Source organism: Miscanthus floridulus, chromosome 2, assembly GCF_019320115.1.
Source record: "Miscanthus floridulus cultivar M001 chromosome 2, ASM1932011v1, whole genome shotgun sequence".
Lineage (NCBI taxonomy): Eukaryota > Viridiplantae > Streptophyta > Magnoliopsida > Poales > Poaceae > Miscanthus > Miscanthus floridulus.
This window is the reverse complement of record NC_089581.1, coordinates 121,699,482-121,710,919: the sequence shown is the minus strand read 5'-3', so window position 1 is coordinate 121,710,919 and position 11,438 is coordinate 121,699,482.

The window sequence follows — 11,438 nt, the reverse complement described above, 5'->3', positions numbered from 1 at the left end:
TCAGAAGTACCCACCGCTGTGGCCACGGTCACCTCCAGAGCAACAGGATCAGCAGCGGCAGGGGACCTAGCTTCCCTCATAGCTACCTCGCCGACCGAACATTCCAAGTCCCGAGACTCAATGCACAGAGGCAGGTCAGAGGACTGAGAAGAAGTCAGCGGAGGGTTAAGGGAAGGCGAGGGTCTGCAAAATCATAAGAAAAATTGACGATAAGAATATGAGTCATTGAAAAACAGAGAGAGAAGCAAAGAAGCGTAACAAGGAATCACTTACTTAGCTATCTTCTTCTTCATAAAACCAAAAGAAGACTTTAAAGGTGGGACTATGGCAGCAAAGACGTCACCGCCACTCTACGATAGGAGCGGCGTAGTTGGTATCGGAACCCCAGAAGAACTCAGCACCAGAGCCCTAGAGGAACTCGGTACCAGAATCCTAGAGGAACTCAGTGCCGGTGCCCCAGAAGAACTTGTACCTGACGACCGCTTACTACAAAGAGATCAAGACCAAAGTCAGAACAAAAAGAAGGTTTCAACTACAGGAAAGCAAGAAAACAACTCACCGATGAGTAACAAGGGCAACATCATCATCCTCTTCCTCCTCACTCTCGACCAAGGTTGCCAAAGCACCAGCTGAAAAAGGATAAAAGTACTCGGTTAAAGACAAAAACAAAAAACAAAGGGATAGAGCGTATTAATATGCTCACCTAAGAGCATGCTAGCTACAACTGGAGTACCTGGACGAGTACTCAACTAGCGAGACTTCTTGGCAGAAGACAAACCAGAAGAACTCTCAGCTCGCCCCCTCTTTCCGACACTGCGAGGGCCTCGAGGAACTAGACGAGGAACATACTCCACATATACGTCAGAAACCATGGAAGAAACACCAGGAAACATTATGGTGGTTTGAAACTTACTGGTTAAAGAAGCCCCAGCAAGACTATCCCCAGTCCCCACAATGGCAGGGCAGGCATCAAGAGGGATCGGATCAACAAAATTACGCCCCAATTCCTATGAAAAGAATAAAACAACAAGACAAGGAAGATTAAGCAAAAGATGGATACAACAAAAGAAATGCAAAAAGTACCCGCACAAAGAAAAAACAACTTACAGTTGGAGGCGGGTTGTTTGCACGGTACTCGGAGACAGTAAGCGAGACAACGCTTGCTCCTTTCAGCATCTCCTGAAGACGCTCGAGTACCTCCTTGTCAGTCAACTCAAGGGCAGGGACCATGCAAGAAGGATCCTCAGCCCCAGAGTACTCAAAATCGAAGTTCTCTCACTCCTTCAGAGGCTGAACACGATGGCAAAGAAAACTCGAGACGATACCAAAGCCGGTCAAGCCCTGCTGTTTCAGAGTACTTATCCTCTCAAGAAATAGCTGGATCGCTTGGAGCTCATTCGATGTCAGAGGGATCTTTTCCCAACGGTCATTAACCGAGGGACCAGATCCAGAATGAACAGCGAGAGGGGGAATCAAATTGGCGGCATAAAACCAATCGGCACGCCAATCCCTCACAGAATCGACTAGGTCATAATCAAAGAATTTGCTTTTGAAACCCTGGCGAAACTGAATCCCGCAGCCGCCAAGAACATTGGTGTCTTCGCGGCGGGGTTGAGGCTTCAGACGAAAGAAGTGACGGAAGAGAGAAAGAGAAGGAGGAATTCCAAGGAAAGTTTCACTAAGATGAACAAAAATAGAAAGATGGAGGACTGCATTGGGAGTAAGATGGTTCAGACTAACCCCAAAATAACCGAGAAATTGATGAAGGAAGGTGGAAGCAGGAAGGTAAAGTCCAGCACGGATAAAGGAGATGAAAAGAATAATCTCACCAGGACCTGGAGCAGGGACCCGATGCTCGCCTGGAGCCCTCCATTCAGCAATGTCTTTGCTCTAGATCAGACCATCGCTAACAAGCTCGCAAAGCTGGTCTTCAGTCATTGTCAAAGCCGGCCACAACCCTCATGGCCACGAACTCTTGGTTCTCAATCACAGAAAGTGATGACTCCTCATCCACGAAGGCTACCTAGGACTTGCTCATGGCTTTCTTCCTACCCATGTACTAGCGGAAGCAAAAAGGCACTAGGGAAAGATGAGGCTAAGACGGTGGCGCTCAGATGATGGCGACAATGGCGGCGGCGGATTTCTGAAAACTAGGGTTTCAAGGCAAAAGCGGAGCAGTAAAGAAGAAGATGACGAAATGCCTTTAAATAGATTTTACAGTAGTAAAGCGTAGCCCACCAGGCCCATTAAAACATGGTGTGAGAATGCAACGGTCCATTTACTGACACAGCTAAAATGATGGAAGGCACAAATCCACACAATGGTACAGTTCAACGGGCAGATTTCGGACTTATCCATCTAGCAAAACGGCAGAGTTACCATATTGCTGTAAAAAAAACTCATCAGCCATGGAGCAATGGAAGGTTACCTCACAAGGAACATAACAACCTGGTCCTAACATAAAGAACTCGGAAATCTCATGGACAACTAGGACATCAGCAGAATAAAGAATGACAACTCAGAAGACAAGATTCTCTCTATTACAAATGACTTCAAAAGATACAAGATTACACATCTTACAAGACCCAACGAACTCAGAACTACGACAGGCAAGTAGCAAAAAGGAACTCAGAAATGTGCTTGGGGGCTGCAACAGGAAAGGTTTTCAATTCTCCAAACAACCCAGAATCAAGACCCTCCAGCTCCTTGTGCCAAAGAGCAAGAGGCTCGGGGGCTACACTCAGTGAGTGCACTTTTTCTTCAAAAGAGCGCACATCACTTAGAAGACTTCTTTAGAATAGGAATTTTCAAACAACATAAAGATTCAAGACCCTCCAACTTTTTGTTCCAAATAGTAAGAGGCTTGGGGGCTACACTCAGTGAGTGCACTTTTTCTTAAAAGCGCACGTCATAGAAAAGGCTTCTTCAGGGCAGACCACTTCAAGACCTTACGACAAAAAGAACCCGGACCGAGCGATATCCGAGTTCTTTTTGACCTTCAACGAAGAAAGAGATCAAGACAAGATCCTCCAGCTCCTTGTGCCAAAGATCAAGAGGCTTGGGGGCTACACCCAGATGGATGAACTTTTTTTAAAAAAGCACACACCACTCGAAGACCCAAAGAAGCGCTACATGGTTTTACTCAAGAAAGCACTCGGACAACCCTTGTTCCTACTCGACAAGAGGAACAAGATGAGGCTTCCAGATTTCAACCATGAAGTGCTCGGGGGCTTGTCGATGCGGGACCCATAGGATACCCCACAAGGAAGAGAGAAGATCTAGTCCAACTAGGATTCTTCTTATGTAATCTTAGTAGTAGTATTATTCTGTAATCCTACTAGGAACTCTCATTATAAATCGACTAGGATTCTTTCCTCCTGATTATATAAGGGAGGGTAGGGTTCCTAGAGATGGGACTTGATGACACAACACTTTACAATCAATCCAACGCAAAGGCTAACGCCGACTAGATGTAGGGCTATTACTCAATCACGGTCGAGGGCCCGAACTAGGATAAATCGACTGTCTCTTACGTTCACCGTTGAGTTCCGCATACGCTGAAGCCTAAACATACTACCCCGGGGACCCCCATGGTAGGCTATCGGTGGTCAAAGATTGACAGGAGAGTCCTTCCTCCTACCGGGTCACCTTCTCGAGCAGCTGAGTGTTCGACTCCTCCGCCTAAAGCACTTGCCCCTGGAGCACGAGCACTTCCTGATCAACCTCTGACCGGGCCTTCCACTCTATCTCTAGAGCATCCAAGGACTTTTGGAGCGCCGCTTCGGTCTCCGCCAGGTGGACCTTCGCCGCATCGAGTCCCCACTCGCATCGTTCTACCGTGAGCAGTTCCGCCGCCCGTGCTCCCATCGCCTCGGCCGCTCGGTCTTGGGACTCACGGTGGGTGGATTCTAGCTAGCACTCAAGCTCATCGACCCGCCGCAACATCGTGGCTTCCCGCTCCATCTGACCGTGTTCCTCCCGAAGAAAACGGGACTTGCGGATCGACTTCGCCTCTAACTCCTGTAAAGCGAGAAGCAAGCACGCTGACACAACCAGCGAAAGACCAAGGAGTTGAGGACAAACACTAAAAACACAGAAGGCTTACCTCGGCAATACACGGTAGGTCATCTGAGACCGCCGGATGGACGAGCTCAACCCGCTCCAAGGCCTCCCTATGCTTTGTCATGGTTTGGGCGAGATCAGACTCCATCGACAGTCCTCTCTCCTCTAGGAAGTGCCAGAGTGCCACCTCCTCATCATCACAAAGGACGAACCGAGCCTTCCTCAAGTCGCCTGGGCAGGGCCACACTAGCTCACTGGTCTCCCCCAACCCGCTCAAAGATCTAGCCACCGCAACATCGTGCGACGACCGGACCACTGCTGGCTCCTGCGACGGTGGGATGGCCGGTGGCTCCACCCTGGCACCTGCCTCACCAGACTAGGGGATCTCCACTATCTCGACTCCGTGGCCCACTAGCAGATGTTCTCCCTTTAGCCTGGCCACATCTCCTTTTGACCCCTCTAGCTCCGACCAGGAGGGCGAGCCGTGTGTTCCTCCACCGGGCGAGGCAGGGAGCCCGGTCTCCCTCCTCTTTTCTGTTGTGGCTATTGGGGGAGGGATCACAAGGGTCACCTCCAACCGAACCTCCACCATCACCGCCGGGATCGCCACCATCACTGTCGCTGCCGTTGTTGCCGTACTCACAACTGTCCAGGAGGGTGCAACTCCCGGAAGGCAAGGCCGCACCGTCGCCAGTCTGCTTTCCCCGCCACTTGTCGTCACTCACTGTAGGCTAGGTCTCCACTCCTCCCGCATGGGAGGCGGGGCGATGCTTAGTCCCGTCAGTCCCCGGCCGCTGTCAAATAGTGTAGGTTAGTCGCACTCAAAAAACTCAACTATGAGATTAAAAGTAACATAGGTGCATATCTAGATGAAAGGGGCAGGGCCCTGAAGCCTCGACCCACTGGCAATGAGCCCGCTGGATGAGGACCACTCACGAGTCATGACCCGTGCCCTTTTGTATCAACCGAGGGAGGAGTCAACCCAGTCAGTTCCCGATCGGCCCATGAATGGCCGCAACTGTCGGCTCACGACGCACCCGTCGGAGCAACTGACGGTGCATCTCCATGTTGTGGCTTGTGTGCACGCGCCGACCCCAAAGATGCGGGGGTACTGGCATGCTCCTTCGACCAGCTGGCCCACCCTGCCACGCTCGGAGCAGTGGTGGGCGAAGCCAATGAAGCCTCCAAAGGGCGCAGTGACCACGCCCACTTTGCCTCTCGCTCGACGGCGATGGTCGAGCTTGCGGTATGCTTCCTTGATGCAGGAACGTCATCGCGCCTCTCCGTATCCTGCCCACCATCGGCGGACGTGACCGTAGGTGCACGATGCTCCACCAAAGTCGCAATGACGCCCTAGTCTCCATTGTCCTCGGAGGTGGTTGCGTTGTCACCCATCTCTGTGGGCTCCTCTAACTCGAGCTCTGCCTCCACATTGCTCTGGTTTTCGCCGGCCCACACCCGCTGGGCGATCTTCTTCTCCTTCTTATGCCTCCTCTAAGCCTTCTCAGCTCTCTTCTTCTTCTTGGCATCCACCGCCTCCTTCTAGGTAGCTTGTCGAGCCACGCCCTCCGACCCCCTTGGAAGATGCGACCAAGATTTGTAACCAGCAAGTCCCTATGAAACGGAAGACTTGAAGTTAGAACAAAAAAGAGCAAGAGAAAAAAGGTCACGAAATGAGAGGAGGAGAGCGTACCAGATTGGATAGCTTTCTGGCATGGAGAGGTTCGGGCTTTCCTTTGAGGGACTCTTGGGCCCTCAGCTACAGCACTCAGTCGAGTCGACTCCAGACTTCGTCCTTCACCAACTCCTCTGGCGACGCATGGTTAGGATCCGTTGGGCCAGAGTACATCCACATCGGTTGCCTTCTCTCCGCCAGCGGGGCAACCCGATGGCGGAAGAAGGTGTGGAACACTCGCATCCCATCGAGGCCGTGTTGCACCAGCTTCTGGAGCTCCACCTCGATAACCTATAGCTTGTTCTACCGACTGGAGGGCCCCCACAACCAGCTCTCCCACCTCTCTGGCCTTCTTCTGGTGAATGGCGGGAATGGCGCCTCCGCTGGTTTCATGATGTAGAAACACTCCCCATGCCACCCTCAATTGGATTCGTAGGGGGAGTATGCGGGGTAGGAGCCCGACATCCTCAACTTCTTCTGCAGGGCGAAACCCCCACCGACGCGGTCTTGGGTGGCTTCCCCTTAGACAAGGCTCGCTCGGTGAAGATCCCTGGAAGAGGTCCACGTGTGGCTCCATCCCGAGGAAGGCCTCACAAATGGTAATGAAGCTGACAACGTGCAGCACCCCAATCGAATTAAGGTGCTGCAGCTCTAGGCCCCACTCATTGAGGAGCCCACGCAAGAACTAGTGCACGGGATATCCTAACCTGCGCTCATTGAAGGTGAGGAAGGAAACAACCTCATTGGCCCAAGGTTGCGGAATAGCCTCCCTCGGCATAGGAGCCCTCCAGTGCGCCACCTCCTTCGGCGGAAGCAGCCCCTTCTCAGCGAAGGTGGCCAGCACCGTCCCATCTACGTTGGATGGCCTCCAGTTCGATATTCCGGATTCATGAATGGATCTATGAGTTCTCTTCTCCCTCTCTTTACCCTCTTTCTCCTAGGAACCGCCACGGCGCGCGAATAGGCTTGACAAAAAGGAAGAAGGGGGAGAGGCAGTAGTTGGAGAATAGGCAAAGAAATGGGACGAAAACCCTCTCCCTTCCCCTATTTAAGGTGGAGAGGCAGCAGTTGGAGAAAGGCAAAGCATTGGGGCGAAAAACCCTCTCCCTTCCCCTATTTAATGCGGATAGGCATGTGGTGGGACGCGTCCTGACTGATGGGACACGCCCTGCCTAACGAAACAACGCCTAGTTAAATAGGATGTGGCATGGGCATGGCCCACCACTACTACAACCTGGGCGTAGGAAACAAGGCGCAATCACACACAAATGGCCCTCCGCCTTCCTAGGCAGGGCTTGGAAGGGCCCACCAATAGGATCTCCATCGAGGAGAGACCAACGAGCTTCCTGAGTTGATCGGACTTCTTAGGCAACTACTGAGAGATAGGTAAGGAGCAGTGGGACGCCCTATGTGGGCCATGCCGTCTTCATCATAAACGACGAGCATGGATCCCATTCGGACATATCCGATAAGAACTCCTCAAACCCGTCACTCGAGTCATTAAGGTAACTTTACCAAACCCTCTTACTTTATTTTCTGATGCATGATCATTCATTCATCCATTCTCATGCACGCATTCACACATTCATTCATACAATCATTCATTCATCCCATACATCCAAAGCATCGCATATGCAATTAATGCATCACAACGCTTCATGTTGTGTCACGAAGCGGTAGTTGCCTCATTCAACATGAGCGACGACCGACCAGGGTTCGAAAGCCGACCCACGAAGGGCTCGAAGCCACCTCGCATCAAATAGAGCTAGGGGAGAAAACATAGATGAGCCCCAGCGGCTCTTGCCCGGTATGCTTAGAAGCAGACAGGGTCATCTCGACCTTCTCGTTCGATCCTAACCTCGAGCCATGCCCATAGAATCTCCATTGAGGGGAGGCCAGCGGGCCACCTGGGTCGATCTCTAGAATGACCCAAGCATCTACCGGGAGGCGGGTTAAGGAGCAGTGGAATGCCACATGAGGGCTATGCTGACCCCGTTATGAATGATAGACCCGGATTCCGCTCGAACGCGCCCGTTAGTGAGCTCACCGAGCGCGTCACTCGAGCCATCGAGGCAAGCGACGTTAGCTCAGCCCCTCTGGTTGCAGAAACTACGGATGGGGTAACGCATGGAACTAGACCAACCCCTACCAAACCCAACGGGGCTTAGCGGCTCAGGTCGCCCGACACCGACTTGGGAAATCAACCGACCGCGCAGGTCACGGGCAGGACAAACACGGACAAACAACCCGAACGGCAGAAATAAAGGAGTCTGCGGCCCCAGAAAAGAGTACCAAGATACTCAGCTTTGAACCGACTCACCAGTCGGACGTAGGCTCAGGGGCTACACCCACCGGGTACGCTCATGCGCACCCGCTGGCAAATCAAAAAATCCCCTAGATAATTCTACTTGAATCGTCTGGGGGCTCGGGGGCTACACCCAATGGGTGCGCTCGCTCGCACCCGCTGTCAAAATGAAAAATCACCCAGACGATTCTACCCGAATCGCCCGGGGGCTCGGGGGCTCCTGTCGGGTTCATAAACCTAGGGTCCCTAATGGGCCTGCTTCCCAGCAAAAGCTCGGCCCAGCAGACGACGTTACGAACGACGCCCAACTCCTAGGCCAGCCCAGATACCTAAACGACAGACTGGAAGAGCGACCCGTGTCTCCGACCAGAAGGCCTGGCCAAGGAGGGAACGACGCTCGCTTCCGACTCCGACCCGCTTCTCTGACCGAAAGGCCTGGCCAAGGAGGAGCGACGCTCGCTTCCGGCTCCGACCCGCTTCTCCGACTGAGAATACACCGAACCACTGCTTACGACTCTTCTCTGACCAGCACGGTCGGAGCCAACTGGGAACGACCGGTCGGGGACGCCTGCTCGGTGAGGACCCAAGAAATCAGGCAGAACAAATAAGATGAGGCGCTCAAGTCAACCGCAATACCGAGGACCATACCCAGCACACCTGTAGGACAGTACTGCTAGGCCATGCCAGAAGGGTGCTTTCCAACCGTTCGGACATGTCAGAACAAGAACAGTGTTGTGGGCATCGATATTTGTCCTACAGTATGGTAGGCACCGACATTTGCCCTACCAGAAGAACACGATGGAGTCTACCACATGCATCTGGACGTCAACAGTATTGTGGACGCCGACAAACTATCTTGTAATCGACGGCGTGGGCAACAAGATAGGAAACACACACGCTCACTCTCTCTCTCACTTGTAAGGCCATCCCCTTCATCTATAAAAGAGGATGCGCTCTCTCCCAAAAACGAAAAAGGGACGAACGGATCATTCCGACTCTCTCTCTGCTAGCTTTAGACATTCTGAGCACTCGAACAGCTTGAAGGCTCTAGAACTCTAAAGCTACATAGAGCATATGTTCCAATACTTAGCGCACATAGGAGCTCCCGTTACTCTTGGCCCTTCGGTCCAGAGTCCGACCGGACCTCTAACACCCCATCTTATTCCCACTCGTTTATAACCCCACAGCAAACTTCGAGCCCCTAGGATCAGGAATAAAGTCACCGACCGACTCAAACTGGACGTAGGGCACGTTGCCTGAACCAGTATAAATCCTGTATCGTTGAGTGCTAGGCCACATCCGATCACAACGTACGGTAAAACGATAAATATTTACTTATTGGTCACTTTTCACACCGACACAATTAGTTATGCACTTGTTAATCGTTATGCACTTGGTCCTATGGGTCGGCATTCCGTATTATTTTTTTTCGTAAATTGACCTGTTCGACATAATTCTGCTCTAATTAATTCATTTTCCAAATTCTCGATATTACGTAACTTCGTGTTTATTTTCGTGTCCAGCTTTACTATTTTTATTTTCATTTTTGTATTCAAATGTAGAAGTAGAAAACGGTTGTAGTTTTTTTTCCATTTTCGTTCGTTTTGACCACTTCCAAGACCGGCCGCTCGTACCACTGCGAGCGTACAAACCGCTATGCTCGGTCTTCAAATCACCTCCTGTGTTGTTGTGTTGCAATTTACCTATACAAGCCGGAGGTGGCTTCCCGAAGGAACCACCGTCCACGTCACCGGAATTTCCTCGTCCGTTCGATCTCCCCATCCGATGCCTGAGATTGGTTCCGTCAGATTTTACTGAATCGGATTCTACTTCTTCTTCATAGCTTCTTATGGCTCCTCCTCATGTTCCTTTGTCTAGAACGGCTCCTCTTCAAAATTAGCGCAAGTCAAATATATATACAGCTTCTGCTTCACTTTCCAAGACTTCTCCTCTCCCGCACGCGCCCTCCCTTCCGAGGAATCCGAGCCCGACGCTTCTCCTCCCATGAAACGCCGCCTCCACCATCTCGGCCCCTGCCTTCCCTTCCTCTCTCTCCCTCTGCCTCCCTCCCTCTCTCTCTCTCCCGGCGTCGAGGTGTGCCGGTCCAGCCCCACCGCCGCCGCTTCCCCGCGTGAAGCGCTGGCTGGGCGACGACGCCACCGGGCAGCGCCGGCGTCGACCCCGGCCGTGGCCTGTGCCTGTCCCCGGCCATGGCGCGGCGAGGCCAGCCCCACCGGTGGCCGTCGGCCTGCCTACCCCCGCCGCTACCTCCTCCATCTGCTCCGCGTGTGCTCATATGCTACAAGTGCTACAGGAAACCCTACCTGCCTTTGCTACACGAAACCCTAGCTGCTGGTTCCGCTCAGGTCAGCTCTCGCTCATTCATTCTCGTCTGGTAGGCCTACGTCTCTTCTGATTTCACGTGTCCAAGGGTTAGGTCCTACGGTCGATGGGTCGATTTAGAATACCAACAGAGTGATCATCTACCTGTTCACTCCAGTTGCGTTGCCATTCACACACCTTGTTTAGAATTAATTTTCCTGTTGAAGTTGTGCATCTGTACATCGATTTTGTTCTCATGGATATCGTCTACCGCCTGCTCTATCACTACAGCAACAAGAAGGACAATTGGAATGCCTACGTATTTTGCTGGTACCTATCTATTTGGTGCCTTTTTCTGTACTACAGCGATTTAGGCTCTGTCTGTCTCTCAAAATTAACCTATCTGAAATCATTACAATGCAGGGTAATGTGGTGGATTGTTATTTCAAAATGGTGAGTTCAACTATTTTAGATCCTATTTATTGTTCCTGAATATGAATACTTATATTTTGCAAAAACGGAATAAAATTCTTGTTTGGATGGTGAGTTCAGCTATTTCAGATCCTACTTGAATATGAATACTTATATTTTGCAAAGATGGAATAAATAAAGCATTGGAAAGGAGCATGTCCCCTTCTATAAATCATAATTATTCAAATATATATGCATGTAGAATGTTCTGTTTCCTAATTTGGTGACAACTTTTTAGGTTTGGTTTCCTAGGTCATAGGATCAGCAAGATAATAAAGAAATTGGAAGCTACCTGCTACATTCTAGCAGCATGAAAAAGGTTAGCCTTCAGCCTATTTTTTCGATGGTTTGTGTTTATGCCTCCGAATGGCAATGACATAATTTATTGTTATAGCCTATATAACATTTGTATTTGAAAGACATATTTTATCCACTACCCGCTGAAAAAATGTATAGTGTGACGTTTCCTTGTCACTACCTCGGTTGTTTTTTCACATAAACAACCGAATTTTCATGACCTTTGTAAACCACACACTACGAAAGTACTCTATAGTCTTCTTCCAATTATTACAGGTGTGTAACCATGTCCTTCTTAGTCATTGC